The sequence below is a fragment of the Balaenoptera musculus genome, chromosome 2 (assembly GCF_009873245.2).
Source record: "Balaenoptera musculus isolate JJ_BM4_2016_0621 chromosome 2, mBalMus1.pri.v3, whole genome shotgun sequence".
Taxonomy (NCBI): domain Eukaryota; kingdom Metazoa; phylum Chordata; class Mammalia; order Artiodactyla; family Balaenopteridae; genus Balaenoptera; species Balaenoptera musculus.
The window spans coordinates 20,426,319-20,446,429 of NC_045786.1; positions in this window are offsets into that span (position 1 = coordinate 20,426,319).

The following is a 20,111-nucleotide window of genomic DNA, read 5'->3' on the forward strand; positions in this document are numbered from 1 at the left end:
TCACCATTTTTAAGGGTACAATTCCGTAGGTGTGAAGTATATTCACGTTGTTGTGAAACTGATCTCCAGAACTTTTTCACTTTGCAAAACTGAAACTCTACCCATTAAACAAGAACTCTCCTTTGCCCCTCCCTCCAGCCCCTATCAACTGTCTGCTTTCTGTCCCTATGAATTCGATGACTCTTGGTACGTCATATAAGTGGAATCACTCAGTATTTGTCCTTTTGTGTCTGGCTTGTTTCACTTTGCATAATGTCCTCAGGGTCATTCATGTTGTAGCCTGTGCCCTGATCTTTTCTAAACCTCTATAGCAACCCTTCCAGTTGGGGTTCCATGCTTCACAGGTGAGAAAATGGAGCCTCAAAGCAATTAAGCAATTGCTTGGGGCCACATAGCTAGTGTAGTGGGCTGAATAACGTCTCCCCAAAAGCTGTGTCCAAGCCCTAACCTGCAAATGTGACCTTACTTGGAAATAAAGACCCTTGTAGGGTCTTTGCAGATGTCATCAAGTCATGGATCTCGGGTTGAGATCATCCTGCATTTAGGGTTGGGCCCTGAGTCTAATGACTGATGTCCCTATAAGAGCAGGGAGAGGAGGACTGAGATACACAGAAACGGAAACACAGGGAAGAAGGCCAGGTAAGTGAGGGGCTGGTCACAGCTCTCCGGCAGCCCCGGCCTTCCCCACCCTACTCTCTGCTGCAGGGGGCTGACCTGAATGAACTGATCCACAGGCTCTCCTGTCCCCTGGCTTCCAGGTGGGCGTGAGGCAGGTGAGGTCAGCAGGCTTATCCCCCTGCTTGGCTCTCCTCCCGCGAGGCCACTTGGCCAGAGGTCACTGCCCCTCCGAGCCTCTCTTCCTGGAGTCCGGCATGAAGTCCCTCCCTCCTCTGTCTGGTCGCCACTGTAGCTCTTCTCCCTGGCCCCCAATCACACCTTTGAGCTAATCCTTTAGCGATCAAACCTCCCCTAATCACCCTTCTGGGCCACGTGACAGCTGTTTCCTCTTGGAACCCTAAGTAACACGAACCACTAGAATGTGAACTTCATGGGGGCACCTGCTTTTTACCTATTTTTGTGCTGTATCCCAGGAGCCTCGACTAATTCCTGGTAAACCTTTCAACGGGAAATCTTTGCTGAATGACCTGGATATGGAATACTCAGGTAGGCGCTAGGCCTATCTGCATTGTCAGTTCCCAGCGTTTATTGTCTCCTTTATAGAGAGAACACTTTTAGGCAACTTCAGATTTTAAATATGACTTAAGCAGTATTATTAATAAAGCTTACGGTCATTTTTGGGCCCCCTCGCCCACTGTCCTGCATTTGGCTGGAAGAGCAGGACCTATGGAGACCTGATGGGTCCACGATTGTTTGGCTGGAGAACACTGATATTCTTTCTGCTATTAGAATAGTCTGAACCCGACCTGCCGCCCCACTGGCTTCCACACGTGTCTTATTTCCCTGCAGACTCTTAGATGGAGTGGCTGACACCAGCCATGTTGGTCTCCTCTCCATCCTCCCCTGCTGGGGCCTCCAATGTCCCTCCCTTGCTGGCACTAAGGCTTCTCTTCCTGATGGTCACTGACGCCACCTTTATTTAAGGAGCCGAGGGTCTTTCTCCATGTCTCTCTCTCTGAGCTTTGTGTTACCCTTGACCTACTCCTGCTTGTCCTCTCTCTTCTGATGAGCTTTCTCCTCTCTCAGCTGTGGTCCTTTCAGTTTCCTTCTGCTCTTCCTGCATGTGAGGTCATTGCCTTGAGGGCCAGGGTGCAGCCGCTATTGCCCTGCACGCCCACAGCCCTCCAGCCAGAAGATGTTCATTTGTTCTGATTCTTCTTCCTCCACCTGGTGTCTGCCCTTCTTTTTTTTTTTTTAAAGGGCATATCCTTTTTTAAAAAAATATATTTATTTATTCATTTATTTATTTGGCTGTGTCGGGTCTCAGTTGTGGCACGCGGGATCTTAGTAGCGGCATGCGGGATCTTTCGTTGCGGCGTGTGGGCTTCTCTCTAGTTGTGGTGCATGGGCTCAGTAGTTGCGGCACACGGGCTCTCAAGCACTCAGCTTAGTTGCCCCATGGCGTGTGGGATCTTAGTTCCCCGACCAGGGATCAAAACCGCGTCCCCTGCATTGGAAGGCAGATTCTTAAGCACTGGACCACCAGGGAAGTCCCATGGTGTCTGCCCTTCTTGCTCCTGGTTTCACGTGGATGTGGGCTGGCCCCACCACTGAGTCCTGTTCCCTCTGCTGTGTTCTAGATCTTGTGCAAAACTGAATCTTCCCAGGCAAGAGGGTCTGTTACCCTTGATGTTGTCCCTTAGTGGGTACTTGGATTCCTCAAGCAATAGTTACCACTTGGTGTATTAGTCAGGGTTCTCCAGAGAAACAGAACCAATAGGATCTATCTATCTATCTATCTACCTATCAAAAGATTTATTATGTGGGATTGGCTTATGCAATTACAGAGGACGAGAAGTCCCACAATTTGCTGTCTTCAAGCTGGAGACCCGGGAAAGCCGATGGTTGTTCCTGTCTAAGTCTGAAGGTTCAGAGATAGAAGCAGGAGTGTTGATGTCCAAGGGCAGAAGACTGTTAGCCCAATTCAGTCGGGCAGAGTGTGAATTTGCCCTTGCCTTTTTGTTCTATTCAGGACTTCAGTGGATTGGATGAAGACCACTGCATTGGGGAGGGGGGATATTCTTTACTCAGGCCACCAATTCAAATGCTAATCTCTTCCAGAAACACCCTCACAGACCCAGAAATAACGAGATATCTGAGCATCCCTTGGCCCAGTCAAGTTGATACATAAAAGTAAGCTTCAGACTGGAACATCTGCCTTTCTCCTCCACCTTGATTGAGAGTCAGGCCCTGCCCTGGACGAGAATTCACAGTGGATGCTGATTTCACTTTCTTCGGAAAAATTTTCTGCTTCTTTGGAAGAGGCACCTTCACTACTGTAGAAACCAAATGATGGTGCTTCTGATTTTCAAGAGTCCTAGATTCTGAAGATCTATCTGACCTGCGAATGAAGACTTGGGGATGATGGCAATATATTTATTTCTCTGATGGCAGAAGGGACCATGAGTCAAATTTCTTTTTATCTCTCATAAAGAAACCACGTTCTGGGCTTCCCTGGTGGCGCAGTGGTTGAGAATCTGCCTGCCAATGCAGGGGACATGGGTTCGAACCCTGGTCTGGGAAGATCCCACATGCCGCGGAGCGGCTGGGCCCGTGAGCCAAAACTACTGAGCCTGCGTGTCTGGAGCCTGTGCTCCGCAACAAGAGAGGCCACGATAGTGAAAGGCCTGCGCACCGCGATGAAGAGTGGCCCCCACTTGCCGCAACTAGAGAAAGCCCTCACGCAGAAACGAAGACCCAACACAGCCATAAATAATTAAATAAATAAATAAATAAAAATTTAAAAAAGAAACCATGTTCTGTTCTCTCTGGGGCAGGGGTACAGGAGGCATCAGAACCTTCTAAACTTGGGGCAGTCTGTGTGCAGCAGCATGGCACAGTTGTCTCCCCAGGTGTGCCCTTGTTATCTGGGTAGTCTAGCTCCTCAGAGGGCCATTTCTCAAGAAGAGGGTTCCAGGCTCCACTAGGTCTGGGAAATGCTAAGTGAAAGCAAAGTTATATAGGCTGCTTTATTGCAGAACTTCTCAGCGTCCTTAATTTGCTAAATCAGCCATTGAGTAAGTACATACCTCTCTACCACCCACTGTGTGTATGATGTCGTAGGAGGTGCTGGAAACCTGGGGGTGAGAAGGTTGATATGAAGCTTATATGCCAGTAGCAGCTAGACAGGAAATAACTACCTCTCCACTGAGAATGCAATTGTGATGATCGATAAGCACTATAAAGGAGAAAAGCCCGCTGTTGTGAGAGTGCTTATCTCTAGGTCCTAATCAGTCTGGGGAATCCTGGAGCTCCTTTTCTGGGGAAATGACGTTCAAGATAAGACCTGAAGAAGAAAAGGCTGTGGACCAGGAGGAAGCCGTCTGGGTGCAAAGACTTTTAGACAGGAGTGCGGTTTATGCAAATGTCTTGAGTAGGAAAGGACTGGGCATCTTGGCCTTGTTTTGAAAACAAATCAGGGAACTCCTCCCTCTACACCACTTTCCACCCTCCTGTGTGTTGTGGGATCAGCACTTGGCTTTGGTTTTATAGAAGGATCCCTAGCAGGGGTTCGGGAGGCTCGGGCTGCGGTTGCCACCAGTCAGTAATTGGCAGAGAGACGGTGCCCTAACTTCGCTGAGCCTTGTCTTTCTTGCCAATAAATTCAGGGGTGGACAACATGATTCTGAAGATACCTTCCAGCTGCGGTGTGCTGTGATTTCTTGGGAATGTGCCTCATTTTCTTAGGGTAGAGAGAGAAGGGCAGTCGAGCTCATATTAAACAGGAGAACTTTGAGGCTAGGAGGGAAATCGTTCAGTACTGTGGAAGGTGAGATAGAAAAATGCAGCATGGTGACCATCCTAAGGCCTGAGGTGACCCAGTCAGGACGTTCTGTAGTCACTGGGACCTCACTGTGCTTTTATCATTTATCAAAGAGCTGCTATTTACCAAATGCTCTGGGGCATTCGGGGCCTTGCTGTGAGTCTGGAGGGCAACCTGGAAGGGGTGTCCTCACCCCACGTGCTTTCTTCTTTCAAAGGCAGGATTTCCAGGGACATGAAGCCTAAAGGGCTCTACTGGGGACAAAGGGCTCTGATGGACACTGGACAGGCCAGAGGGCTGCCCAGGAGAGACTGGCATCTCTTCCTGCCAACCCAGCCCCCATTCTGGGAGACCCTGGGGTGGGAACAGTGACCCAGAATCCGGGAGAACCCAGCAGGAGACTTTCAGAGGAGCATTTATTTTACAAAGTAAGTGACGCGCTCAGAATGCCAACCCAGTCCTATTTTCGAACTCCTGCAGGTCAGAAAAGAAGACGCCCTCCGTAGCACCAGCCTAGAAGTTAAGAACAAATAAGGAATGAAAACTATGATCTCCCAGGGTCCTCGTTTCTCTCTTTTTCTGCTTGCAATCTCTCTCCCCCCTCCCCCCGCCCCTCCCCTCCACTTGTTTCTGCTCCTCAGAGTCAGATGCTTCGGTCCATCCTTCCTCCCTGTCCCAGAAAACAGACACTGGCTTTGCTGCTGCTCTCAGATTTCTTCACTGCAAGAACTTCATGTGAAAAGCTTTCTCCCTGCTTGGAGGGAAGTAGAGCCCTAGTCTTATCTTTGAGCTGTGGCTGGGAACATTCTGGGTGCCCACACCCACCCTGCCCCAGGCCCACAGCAGATACACGTCCTGCAAAGGTCCCTTTCTCCGTGGGGCTGGTGTGTTTGTTTACTAGGGCCTCTGTCACAAAGTACCACACACTCTGTGGCTTACACAACAGACAGCTATGGTTTCATGGTTCTGGAGCCTGCAAATCTGAGCTCAAGGTACCAGCAGGGTTGGTTCCTTCTGGGGGCGGTGAAGGAAGTGTCATTTCCAGGCTCTCTTCTTAGCTTGTCCACGGCCGTCTTCTCTGTGTCTCTTCATATCATTTTCCATGTGCGTGTCTGTGTCCACATTTCCCCTTCTTATAAGGCCACCAGTCACATAGGACTAGGGCCCACCCTAATGACCTCATTTTGACTTGATTACCTCTTTGAAGACCTTATCTCCAAGAAAGGTCCCATTCTGAGGTACTGGGAGTTGGGACTCCAACATATGAATTTGCAGGAGATACAATACAACCCATGACGGCCAGTAAGTTTTTTTTTTTTTACTTAATTAACTTATTTATTTATTTATTTATTTTTGGCTGAGTTGGGTCTTTGTTGCTGCACATGGGCTTTCTCTAGTTGCAGTGAGCAGGGGCTACTCTTCGTTGCGGTGCGCGGGCTTCTCGCTGTGGTGGCTTCTCTTGTTGCAGAGCACGGGCTCTAGGCGTGCGGGCTCAGTAGTTGTGGCTCGCGGGCTCTAGAGCACAGGCTCAGTAGTTGTGGCGCACGGGCTTAGATGCTCCACGGCATGTGGGATCTTCCCGGACCAGGGCTCCAACCTGTGTCCCCTGCATTGGCAGGCGGATTCTTAACCACTGTGCCACTAGGGAAGCCCAACAGCAAGTAAGTCTTAAACTTCAGTGTACCTATGGCTTCCCTGGGGGCTTATTAAAAACTGGATTGCCAGGACTTCCCTGGCGGTCCAGTGTTTAAGATTCTGTGCTTCCAATGCAGCTTCCAATGCAGGGGTTGTGGGTTCCGTCCTCGGTCGGGGAACTAAGATCCGCATGCTGTGTGGTGTGGCCAAAAAGAAAAGAAAAAAAAAACAAAAAAATGGAAGTGCTAGTGACAGCCCCACAGATTCTAATTTGATAGAACTGGGGTGGAGTTCAGGACTCTGTGTTTTCACAGCTCCCTGGGATAAGTGTGATGTGCCCCCTCTTCCCATAAACCCCTCCCAGATTTCATACCATGAACTCATCACTTCGCTTACTGAGGGCTTATAACAGTGTTGTACCTACCACCTCAAGCTGCAAAGAAATGACTTTCTTTTGTATCTAGCTTTTCCTAAGTCCCTACTGCAGGGCCAGGCCCCACTCACAAGTCACCACACACCCTCTTTAATTTTCCACCCTTGTCACATCTGGAGGCTGCCAAGCCCACTTTGATGGCCATCATCCTCTCTTACTGGTGGGTGGATGGTGTGACTTGGGTTTGGGACTTTGGGGCCCAGCTCTCCTGCTTATTGACTGGTTGATCCCTGGGCCTCTCTGAGGCTGAGTTTATGCACATCTGCACTGAGAAACTTCCTTGTCCATCCCAGAGGGCCCCTGACTGGATCGAAGGAAACAATGTTTGCAAAAGGCAGGGTACCTGGTATGTAGAGAGGGCAGAGTGGATACTGGTTACTATTATAATCCTCTTCCTGCTTCAGATGGCAAAATCCGATTTAACTCATTTCTGCAAGGCACATGTGCTATAAGGCAACAAGGGGAAAGTCTATCCCAGAGACCACAGAGGCTGTCAGTTCTGGAAATGAAGATGGAGTCTCTCCTTCGAATGTAGCATCCAGTGTCAGCACGTGAGATCTGCAAGGTGTGCTCTGAAAACCTGTTTTAGAAATCCGCTGCCTGATGACTTCTTGCCTCAAAGGTATAATGGTTATACCAGGATGGCATAATGGTTACAAGCACAGGGTCTGGAGCCTGCCTGGTTTCAAGGGGCCAGTACCATCACCTCCTAGTTGTGCCACCTTTTGCAAGTCACTTAACTTCTCTGTGCCTTGGTTTCTTCATTTGTAAAACAGAGAAATAATCATTCTGTGATGGTTAATTTTATGTGTCACCGTTGACTGGGCCAACGGTTGACCAGAGAGTTGGTAAAACTTTGTTTCTGGTGTGTTTGTAAGGGTGCTTGGGGAAAAGATTAGCACTTGAATAGGTAGACTGAGTAGAGAAGATCGCCTTCACCCATGCAGGTGGGCCTCACTCAAGCTGCTGAGGCCTGAACGGAATAAGCAGGCAGAGGACGGGCGAGTTCACTCTCCCTGCTTGAGCTAGGCTGGCCACCTGCTCCTGCCCTGGGACATCGGTGCTCCTGGTTCTTGGGCCTTTGGACTTGGACTAGGACTTACACCGTCTGTCCCCTGATTCTCGGGTCTTCAGGTTTGAACTGGAACCACACCATGGGAGTTCCTGGGTCTCCAGCTTGCAGAGAGCAGGTTGTAGGACTTCTCAGCCTCCATCATCACGTAAGCCAATCCCTCATAATATCTGTCTGTCTGTCTGTCTATCTATCTGTCTGTCTGTCTATCTATCTATCTATCTATCTATCTATCTATCACCTATTGGTTGTATTTCTCTGGAGAACTCTGACCAATACGATTACCTACCTCACTGTATTCATTGTTTTTTCTTGCTGTATGACAAATGACCACAAAGGTAGTGACACCCAGTCATAATTCTGCAGGTCAGAAGTCAGGCAGGCTCAGTGGGACCCTCTGCTTAGGGGCTCATAGGCTGGAATCAAGACTGTTATCTGGAGGCTCTGGGGGTGAATCCACTTCCAGGCTTACTCAGATTGTTGGCAGAATTTGGTTCCCTGCAACTGTAGGACAGATGTCCCTGTTCTGGGTTTACTGTCACTCCAGGGCCTCTCTGGAGTGGGTTGAGTCAATGAGTGCATTGACTCATTCTTGTGCTTTGCATTTCTGTGACTTCCTCTTCTGCCCCTAATCGTAAGGGCTTATGTGATTATATTGGGCCCACCCAGATCATCCAGGATAATCTATTTTAAGGTCAACTGATCACATCTGCAAAGTCCCTTTGTCATGTATGGTAACACATTCATGGACAAGATAGCATATTCATAGTCTCAGGAATTAGTGCGTGGAATCTCTTTGGGGGCCATAATTCTGCCTACAACAAGAGTATTCCTTAAAGACTTTCCCCCTGGATCAGAGGCCAAGGTGTATTTTACATACATACAATTTCACCTACAACACAGGCTGTAATATGTTTTGTTTTCTTTGCTCTTCAGCACAATCCACATCCAACTTGTGGATGCAGTGGATGGTAAAGCTGATCCCAAATCATCTATGTCAGCCTGCCTCTGTGGCTCGATTCTTGCAAAGCAATGTGTGGTTTGGGTGGGGTGGCTGTTCTACCACCCCCCTCCAGCTCCAGAAATGGGTCCTTGTTTTCTAAGGTAGTCCTACCCTACCCCCAGGCACACTGATTAGTTCAGAGATGGGCATGTGGTCCATATCAGGAGGATGCTTAGGATCTCTGATCCAGTTGGGGGAAGGTATTCTCTTCTTGCTCTATGGGATGGAGGCAGCTTATCCCAGGAGCTGCTCATGACCATCTTGTAACCAAAGAGGACAGAGCCCTTGGTTGAAACCGATACCATGAAGACAAACAGGGACAAGAAATGAAAAGAAAGATGGGTTTTTGGTGACATTGTTGAACTGCTGGATCAACCCCTGCCTAAAGCCCACCCCACATTTGGGCTTTTCATTTATGTGAACCAATAAGTTCTTATTGTTAAAACCACTTTGAGTTAGATTGGCTCTTACTTGCCATCAAAAGTACCCCAACAGACAGAACTTTTTTAACAATATGGTGATTTTACAGATTGGAGTAATGGATGGGGCCACCAAGAGAGGTGGGGTGTCCTGGGTTTTTCCTCCCCCTGCACTGCGGGGACTGCAGCCATGGGTCCCTCTGAGTTGTGGTCTACAGTGGGGTGAGGAGTGGCCCTGGCAGAGCAGGAGGAATGCACAGCTGGAGAGGCCGTGGTCAGACAGGGGGCTCTGGACCCCACGCGGGACAACCCACCTCCTTCTGCTGTCTCACCTGCCCAAATGCACCAGAGGGGGTGATACTGAAGAGGGAAGGAAAGGCCGGTACCTGATTAATGTGAGTGACGTGCTGGGCAGGGCCTGGCACATGTAGCCCTGGGACAGAGCCGCATGCCCTGCGTCCTCTGAGGCGGACGGGGCACCAGAGCAGGGGGCGAGTCACCAGAGAACAGACATTTCCTTTTTCTCTTCTTCAGCAAGGTCTGTGTCTAAAAACCACCTCCTTGTTATGGGCTGAATTGTGTCCCCTCAGAATTCCTATGTTGAAGCCCTAACCCCCCGAACCTCAGAAGGTGACTGCATTTGGAGATAAGGCCTTTACAGAGGGGACTAAGGTTAAATGAAGGCAGCAGATGGGCCTCTCATCCAACATGACAGGTGACCGTATAAGAAGAGGCGATGTGGACACACAGAGACACACCAGGAATGTGCCCACAGAGGAAGGACCACGCAAAGATGCTGTAAGAAGGCGGCCATCTGCAAGCCAAGGAGAGAGGCCTCGGGAGAAACCAACCTTGCTGACACCTTGATCTTGGACTTCCAGCCTCCAGAACTGTGAGAACATAAATGTCTGTTGTTTCAGCCACCAAGTCCTTGGTATTTGTTACGGCAACCTGAGCTGACTAATACACCCGGATTGAATGGTGCTCCCCTAAAAGATATGTCCAGCAGAACCTGTGAATATCACCTTATTCAGAAAAAGTATCTTTGCAGATGTAATTAGGTTAAGGATTTCGAGATGAAAACATTCCAGATTAACCAAGTGGGCCATAAATCCAATGACAGAAGACAGAAGAGCAGAGGCGAAACACAGAGACGGCCGCGTGAAGGAGGCGGAGATCAGAATCATGGAGCTACAAGCCAAGGATTGCTGGCGGCCCCCAGAAGCTAGGAGAGAGGCATGGAAAGGATTCACCCTCAGAACCCCAGAAAGACCAACCTGCCAACACCTTGATTTCACACTTCCGTTCTCCAAAACTGTGAGAGAATAATTTCCGTTGTTTTAAGCCACCCAGTTTGTGGTCATTTGTTATGGCAGCGCTAGGAAACCAATACACAGGGGGACTCACGTTTGGGGCCCTCCGGGCTAGATTTAGTCCCGAGGAAGAGGCTGACCCCACCTGTAAGAGCCCGCGCCTCTTGCCGGGTGGTGGACGGAGATGGCTGGTGGAATCAAGCAGGAACGGTGTTCAGCAGCAGTGCTTGGTGGCCTCCAGAAGCAAAGACATTTTAGACTTGTTGTGTTTCTCTGCTCAGATGGTGTGGACCTCTTGGGGTGAGGAGGGAGAGGGAGAGCCCCATGAAGGAGATAAATGGATTTCCTGATAGTTAGACAAGGTCTGAGTATTAATAGTAAAAGTAAAAGGGATGTGACCATATGTGCACACTGATTGGAGCACTTTTTACTGGTCACCCAGGGCTGGACCTGCCCCCATAGGTCTGCTCTGGGCTGTGCTTTTGAACGTGGAGATTCCTCACATCTCTATTTCTGCGATCCCTTCTCAAAAAAAATGTAATTACAATTCAGGAATTCTGATGTTTGAAAGAAAACAACTATTATTGGTTAAGCCAGAGGTGGGGTGCTGGAAAACAGTGGGCACCCTCCCCCTCCCCCTTCTCCCTCTGTGCCAAACCCTGGACCCCACAAACCACACAGGCAGAGCCAGATCGTTCCATGGCACTGCCAGGTAGGGGAATCACCGCTTGTTACAGGAGCATCTGTGGCCAGGAATCAGGTGAGGAATTCCTAACATCTCTGGCAGACATGTGGGTGGGTTTACCAAATAGTGGCTCTCCTTCCTGCCAGATGCCTCCTCCGGCTGCAGGATGATGGCAGCACTTAGCTCTGGGTGCCCTGATCTTCTCTCTGTTTGGCAAATTCTTCCTTGGTTTTCTCTGTGCCCAGGTCCACTTCACACACTGTGTGAGTGTAAGTTAAGGATATACGTGATCACGGCCCATGGGGGTGGGGGAACCTGGTGCCGGGAGAGACTGGAACCGACCTAAGGGCTTGGAGTCAACCAGGAGCCTTCCTGGGATAAGGTGAAGCCCAAATCAGGGCAGGGAGTCTGGGCTTTGCCACTGGACGCCAAATGTTAGAGGGTGCAGATGTTTGAAATAATGGTTTTAAAAGACTGTAATGTTGTAAGCTGGTGACTTTTTTTTTTAAATTTTTTATTTTTTTGGTTCCACGGCATGTGGGATCTTAGTTCCCCTACCAGGGATTGAACCCCTGCATGGGAAGCATGGAGTCTTAACCACTGGACCACCAGGGAAGTCCCTTAAGCTGGTAACTCTTGAGGAAGTGCCCTACCATACTCCTTGCCTCTCCCATCCCCACCCGAGGGCAGCTCTCTGGCTGGGGTGGCCAGGTGACCCCTGTCCCTGTGTCAGCTATGGTGGACATCAGGGTGCAGAGAGGAGGCTTTGTCTATGTAGGGACCACTCTCCCCTCGCCATTAGGCATATGGTTGTTCCGTTGACCTGAGGGCACTTTTCACATTTCGATCCTCTACTGCCAAAATGGCTAGTAGAGCTAGCTATAAACTTGGGGAAAGATTCTCTTTGGAGGAAGATGGACTCCTGTGCACCTGGAGAAGGACCAGGTGAAGGGATTGGAGAATGTGGATCCTTGGCAAGGTCCTGCCGAGGTACCGGCCACAGAAACCATCTCTACCGGTGGAGTAGACAGATTAGCTTTGAGGGTGGAGGCTCCTAACAGAAACGAAAGGCTTTCTTTTTCTCAGATGTCAGCTCAGTTGAAAGCAGGTCCCTGTTTTCTTGGCTCTGGTTGAGGCCAAGAGAATGTCCGTCTCCAGGTGGGGACTAAGGGCTGGCAGAGGTATTGTGGGGAGGACGCCTGGGCCACCGTCCCAGAGCCACCACAGCCTGGGGGCCTGTTCTGTTCCCTGCTGCCCACACCCTGCTCGGTGGAACGCTGGTCTGTAATTTCATGGACCTGCATTTCCCAAGAATAAAGTCAGACCACAACTCTCTCATTCCCTAGAGCTTACTGAGATCAACAGAACATGGTCATGTCCAGCCCCAAACCCCACTGTCGGTGCTCAGACACAGAAAAGAATACAATCCTGTACTGTAAACTTTGAAAAGTGGTCCCTGAGGAAAGAAACATGATATACTAAGTAGCTCCTAACTCCAGCTTTACCCCCTGCAAACATCCCTCGAAAGCAAAATATAAAAAGGAAGATTAATCAATAAAATCAGGAACATTCTCTAGTGAATGAAACAGCTTGACAATATTGATAGGGAAACTGCATGAGAATAAAAACTCTTACCCCGCCCCTCCACCCCCAGGCTCTCAGGATCTTAGCCCCTTTCCAGAACTCCAGAAAATTTGGAGGACTGACCCTAAGACCCGAGGGATCCATACAGCAGTTAGAAATACTCATAATGAGGTAGTGTGAAATCTAGGACATTTCACACCATCTCAGAAGAGAAAGCTAGGTGCAGCTTTGCCAGCAAAGGCTGCTCGGAACCCCACAGAAACTCTCCTCTGTCTCTTCCCTGCCAAGTGACCAGATACAGAAAGTGGCTATGACTGCAAAACCCCCGTCAAAACTATAGCTCAGAAGGGGAGACATAAGCGATCCGATAAGGAATGAAGTATGTCACAGGGAATTCAACCACACTCTAAGAGAGAGAAACGGAAGCCTGGAACAGCAGACGTGCAAAAATAATCAAGAAAGCAAAGGCAGGAATAAATAAACAGCCATAAAGATGATGGATGAAGAAACCAGTCTGGAAAAAAAAACCTCATCAAAGGAACACAAGTAGATTGGAATCCGTGTTTCCGGCTGTAATAGACACAGGTGGATCCCCAGACCCCCTCTAATAGGCTGTGTTGGCTGCTGACAGCCAGCCCTTAGCTGCCCTTAGCTGCCCTTCTGCCCAGGATGCTATGCAGCCTCCCCAGCCCCAGGGCAGCTGGAAGGCAAGGCCGCCTGATGAGGAAAGGCTGGGCCCCTCGCCTTAAGGTGGACCAACCTCATGTTCAGGCTCCAGAGTGCTGACTTGTGGGGCCCACAGCTTTACCCAGGACCGTGTGGGTGGTGCTCGAGAAGCATGTGAAGGAGACAGTTCACACCAATTGGGACTCATGGCTCACCTATTTCTCAATGAGCACAGAAAGCCTTATTCTTTCCCCACCCAAGAAGAAATAGTTCTAAGCCCTTGATGTGGCTGTAAAGGGAGGATTTTCTGCCCAGAAACTGGGTTTCACTGAGGCTTTTCCTGGGCCTGGCATCCAAGCCCAGCGTCAGCAGGCTGTGGGCCGTGAGCAGGTGTAACTGGTTTTCTGGGCGATGACGGTAGTGAGGTCACCAACGAGCCATCCCTCCTGTGTGTTTAAATGGCACAAGCCCAGAATACCTGAGTTTCTCCTGGGGTGACAAGGAAGGGACACACCTGGGGCCAGTCTGACTGCTGATGCCATTTTCTATATCCAGATACTTCCCTCAACCCTGTGTATGAAGCCCCTTTGTAGAGAAGATCTTCTCCTCTGGGAGACAGAGCCCCCGTCCCCCAGCATGGAGCACTACTGAGGCCACACCAGATAGAGCTGGCAGCAGATGGGTCACCCTTGTCCCCTGGTTAAGTAGCCTATCAAAGGTGGTTTCTCCTGAACAACTGGTCTACCCCGTAGTACCTGGCCTGGTCCTGTGTGTGGCTTGCGTTGGTGACACCTCCTAAAGCGTGACTTTAGAGCTTCTCCATGATGTTCCTCCCTACCCCTCACCTTCCCCCGTATCTCCTGTTCTTTCTGACATCTGAAATTCCAGTTAGACCATATTCCTCTTTGTATTAAGTCAGGCTTCTCCAGAGAAACAGGACAAATAGGATATATACAGATAGACAGATATACAAAGGAGATTTATTGTGAGGGATTGGCTCATGCAATTTTGGAGGCTGAGAAGTCCCACAATCTGCCCTCTGTAAGCTGGAGGCCCAGGAAAGCCAGTAGTGTAGTTCCAATCCAAACCTGAAGGCCTGAGAACCAGGGGGCTAGTGGGTAAGTCCTGGTCCAGGTCTGAGGGAGTGCTAATATCTAAAGGCAGGAGAAGGTGGACATCCCAGCTCAAGCAGACAGAGCGAGTTCCTCTTTCCTCTGCCTTTTCGTTCTACGCAGGCTCTCCATGGATTGGATGATGCCCACGCACATCAGAGAGGGAAATCTTTACTCACTCTACCAATTCAAATGCTAATGTCTTCCGAAAACATCCTCATAGGCACGCCCAGAAATAATATTTTACCAGCTACTTGGGCATCCCTTGGCCGAGTCATATTGACAATTAAATTACCCAGCAAGAACACAGATGCTGCTCAGAGAGGCAATAGCTCCGCTGCCAGAGATCAGCCATTGACATCTTGATGAAAGACCATCACATTTTCCCTTAAAACCTAAGGTTTAGGAGAACATAGGGCTGGGCTGGGACCTGCAAGAAGAAGGAAAGGAGTGAGGTGGACACTAGGGTGGGCAGGTGGAGGAAGCTGAAGATTCCTTTGTCTACTTTTACAGTTTGTCTGTGGGCTGGTCCAGCTTTGGGCCAGATGTGGGAGAGAGGGCCACGGGGTACAGAAGTCCACCAGGACCCTACATACTTCTTCCCAGACCTGTGCCAAAGCTAACCTTGCTTGAAAAATAAGATCAATGCACTGGTGAGCCGTGGTGAGCTTTGGGGACTGTGGAGGAACCCAGCCTTGCCTCCCCAACCTGTCCAGTTACAAACGAGGAGGAACCTGGGAGCACAGCCACCATTGGCTTCATGCTCTACGGAGCTGCCTAATGACTAAGGACTTCTCCTCTGAGTCGGGTTTGTTACCACGTTTCGCTCCTGGAATGCATTGTTTTCTTTCCTTTTTAAGACATTTGAAGTCGTTTGATGAGCTGATGTTTATATTTCATGTTCTCTCATGCCAAATGAGCACTTATTATCATCTAGAATTACAAAAGCATTTGGTGTTTTCCAAGCTTAGCTACCTTCAGATTCCAAGAATATCTTGTTTTTTATACAATATAGGGGGTCTGAAACAGTTGTATGTAAATCAGATTTCTGACAATTTAGTAATGTTGAAAATTCACTAGTGACCAAAAGGAAACTTCTGATGGATTTGGTGGGGGGTGGCAAAATAAAATAATTATCATTCTGTAATGATTACAGTTGCCTCTGTGCTAGACAATTGAAGTATCGTAGGTTGAGATTCTGGGTTGGCATTTTTTACAGGAAGGCATCCTGTAAAACATAAAAGTAACATAAATGCTTACTTGTCTTATATCCTCTATGTAGTTATCCCGTCTTTTCCTTCATTTTTTTTTTTCCTCCTCCACTTTTACTTTAATTGGGCTTTAATTGGGCTTGACATAACAAGTCAAGCGCATTAGAAGCCAGACCAAGACATTCAGGGATAGTCCCAAGAACCCTGGGGCTGGCAGGCACCCCAGCTCCAGGGGAAGCCATCCGTTTCCTCAACTGGTCCAACTGGCAAAAGGTAATCACTGTTTGTGGCGCTTGTTAAAGCAGCTGGTGGAGTGAGAGCTGGTTGAGCTGCCCCTTCGCACCCAAAACAAATGAAACACCTACTGTTCACAGCCCCATCCTAGGTGCTAGTGCAAGCGCCTTCCCTGGATTCCCAAGAAGTCAGCCTTGAACATGAGTCCTTGCTGCCTTGAAGGCTCATAGGCGGGTGCTGCCTGGAAGTAGGGGGGCACAGAGAGGGGTCTCCTCCAGCCCTGGCCCCAGGGTCCCCCTCAGCCTGGAGTTGTCTGATGGCAGCGGGAGCCCCAGAGTTCTGGTGACTCGGCAGGGAGGAAGCGGTGACTCAGCAGGCTAGTTGTGATTTTAAGGTGTGAGGCAGCGGCTCCCTTAAATGAAATGCAGCCTTCTCCTCTCCCGTCCTAGAGTGAGCCGCCAGAGCCCTGGTTTAACACGAGTTAAACAGGTGCCAGAAAGAACAAAGAACTCTCGGCCTGCTGATCTGGTTTGAAAGCTGCTTGTGCAAGCGGCCAGGGCAGGGCTGTCCCAGTGCCTCTCAGCCCAGCCCTCCCCGGCCGCCCTGAGGTGGCCGTGCGTTCTGGGGTGAGGCCAGTGGCCAGCAAAGGTACGCTTATCCCCGTGATCGAGCAGGCCTGGGATCTAAACGGCAGACTCTTTCCCTTCTTGTTCCAAACGTGTGTGTGTGTGTGTGTGTGTGTGTGTGTGTGTGTGTGTGTGTGAAATTGCAGGGGGAGGGGGGAGCCTGCAGGGCACAGAACAGCATCTCTCATGCCAGGTGCCCCGTCTGTTCCCCTCACGCTGGAGCTGGGCAGAGCAAGAGGCTGAAGTCGATGTTACTCCACTAACAAAGACAGAAGCTTTGAAACAGACCCGCTCAGGCCCCCATGATGGGAGGCAGAGGTTCTGAAAGGAGCCTGATGGGAAAGTTGCTGTTTCACTTGGCTCAGTGATGTGGGACAGAGAGGAGGGGAGATGCACCCTCGGGAGCCGGCTCTGCAAAGTGGAGACAGGACGAGGGCAGATGGGATTTTGCAGCTTTGTGCCTTTTTAGGAGGTCGCGCTATAACTGCTCTGTGCGTTCTCCAAGAAGCGGGCTGGGGAGAGCACCTCAGTTGCCTGGATTGGGCACAGGACAGAGCATGGAGCCCTGGCAGCCGTTTGGGGGGAAGTCAAAACATAAGCCAAGGCCAGTCCAGGCCAGGATGGTGGGGTGGTTTCACCTTGTGAGCCAACTCTGACCCCAGGATGCTGTACTGAGAAGGATCCTAAGTCTCTATCTTAACTGTCTTTCATGTTCCACCAAGGCTGTCAGGGGCGCAGGAGGTCCTTAACCAGCAGACTGCCCAGCTTGTGGAGCTGTGCATCTTTCCTCATCTCTGACGTGCATGTGACCCAGGTCACACAGAACTCTGATTCCTGGGTTGTGGGACCCCTTTCTTTATGAGCCCAGACATATCTGGGCTGGGAGGCAGGGGCAGGCCAGGGCCTGGAAGGCTGAGCCCAGATCTCTTCCTGGTCAGTGGACAAAGAGCTGGTAGCTAAATGTGGGACCCCTTCTCCTAAAACTCTGGCAGGTTGGGGCAGTTTTTTGACCATTGCCCTGGGGACAGGGGCTTACACAATGGTGGGTGCACTCCTCCCAGAAAGGCCCAAAGTCCAGGATAGAGGGCGGTCTCTGGACACCTGACCAGGTGCGGCTGCTTGGTGCCTTGCACAGAGCCTGGGTGGGTTTGTGTGGGATTAAATAAATTGAAGCACATCAGTTAGGGTGGTGCTGTTATATACTAGGTGCTCCATGAATATAAATTCACTTTTCCTTTCTCTCTTTTGGAAAAAATGTGGTAAAAATGTGCATAATGTGAAATTTACCATTTTAATCTTTTTTTAAAAATAATTAATTAATTAATTAATTTTTGGCTGAGTTGGGTCTTTGTTGCTGTGCGCGGGCTTTCTCTAGTTGCAGTGCGCGGGCTTCTCATTGCGGTGGCTTCTCTTGTTGCGGAGCACGGGCTCTAGGCTTGCGGGCTTCAATAGTTGTGGCACGTGGGCTCAGTAGTTGTGCCTCACGGGCTCAGTAGTTGTGGCTCGCGGGCTCTAGAGCGCAGGCTCAGTAGTTGTGGCGCATGGGCTTAGTTGCTCCGTGGCACGTGGGATCTTCCCAGACCAGGGCTCGAACCTGTGTCCCCTGCATTGGCAGGCGGATTCTTAACCACTGCACCACCAGGGAAGTCCTGATATGTCCTTTTGTGACTGGTTTATTTCACTTAGCATAGTGTCCTCAAGGTTCATCCATGTTGTAGCAAGTGTCAGAATTTCCTTCCTTTTTGAGGCTGAATAATATTCCATTGAATGTATATGTACCACATTGTTTTTATCCCTTCATCCATCAGTGGACACTTGGGTTGTTCCCACCCTAGGCTATTGTGACTAATGCTGCTATGAACATGGTATACGCGTGTCCATTTGAGTCCCTTTCATTGAGTCCATTTCAGTGCTGTTCTGGGCACATACAGAGGTGGATCCTTTCTCCTTTGAAACACCTTTAGCAAATTTGATTTTCAAAAACTTGAATAGATATCATGGAGGTTGGAGTCGGCCAGCTGTTGTCTGTAGCACTGTCAGATGGCTTCTCATCCTGTGTTCGTCTTGGGGCCCAGAGATGAGGTCATCAGCCCACCTGGCTCCTGGCTCTGTATGGGTCCTCTCTCCCCCACAAAGAACCTTTTAATCTCCCTAGGCCACTGTCCCTTCCAGTCTATAGCACTGATGGATCAGCCAAAAACCTACACTTTACAAGTCCTCCCTGGAGCGTGAGCTGTAGCAACAGCCTTCCACCTGTGCCAATCCTGCAAGTCCGTCTTTTCTGTTGGCCCTAGTGTCATCCACTTGCTGTGCACATCTCACCCTAACACCTCCCACTGCCTGCACGATACGGGTGAGGTCTTCCCTGACCATGCCTCCCCACTTTTTGCAATTTATACCATAGTTGCTCATAGTTTTGCCCCTTCTATGCCTTTGCTTGTGTGGTCCCCTCTGAATGCCATCCACCTATTACGCCCAACCCATCCTTCTAATATCTACCTGATCCAATTTACCTTTGAAGACTCAGCTCAAGGATTCGCTCCTCCAGAAGGCCTTCCTTGTGTGGCCTGGCAGAGTAGGAATTCAGAAATGTCTGATGAATTGACAAGGGAATGGCATCCCCAGCGATCTCCCTCCAGGTGAAATGCGAGCTTTCTTTTAATTTTTGCTTTAGAGGTGGGGTCATGCCTATAAAGGGTGTGGGCTCAAGTAAGTCCCACTGGGCGTCCATCCCTTCCCTGGTTGGACAGTTCTGTAAAGTTGAAGGTTAACAGAAACACCAAGGGCTCTTTGAAAGGAAGAAGCCGCTGAAGGACACGGTATAATTGGAAGTTGTACATGGAGCATAGTGGGGTGATGGCGGCTCTTTAAGGATTTATTGTACAAATTTACATGCATAGATCTATGTGTGAGTCTAGATGTGTAGACCTAGCTCTACAGGAGTCTTAGTGCTTTGTCAGTAGCCATGAAGAGCACTGCCTCTCTGATTTGTCCCCTGGCCCCCAGGGTCCCCTAGAGTGGGGGAACCAGAGCAGGGCTAAGCTTTGCTCTGTCCTGGGAACATTGCTTGTTCCATCTAGGTTGTGACTTAGATATTAATAACTCCGTTTCTTGCTGCCCTCAATCTGGTAGCTTAGCCCTCCCCCATGGGGTGCTTGCCCTACATGTAAGCACATTCTTCCTTGTTCTCTGCAATAGTTCAGGCTTAAATATCACCTTTTGCAGAAAATGTAAATGCTAGGGCGAGAAAGTACAGAGTTCAACCGGTTGTAGGTTATAAGTAGTGATTATACCACTTTCTCAGTAATGCCTGCATGGTGATTAGCACCGTGTATGTATTATACCCTATATATGGGGGCTGCTGAAATCTCCTTGGTAGAGACAGACTTCAAATGCAGCTGCACTGGTTTCAAAACAACATCAGTTTAATGTGTGAGAGCCTATTCTGTCACCAGGAAGCCAAAGTCATTGTGACAAGGATTGAACCACTTAACCTTGGAGTCATTGCAACAGGGGTTGAACCACTGAACGTTGTGGTGGTGGCAGCCTGTGTCTGATGGATATTTTTCTGTCTTTGGGATGTTAAAAAAAAAAAAGTCACAGAAAACCCTGTGTGAGGAGGATAGAACTTCCCTTCAATTTATACCTTCTCTCTGAGGCTGGGAAGAGACCAGACA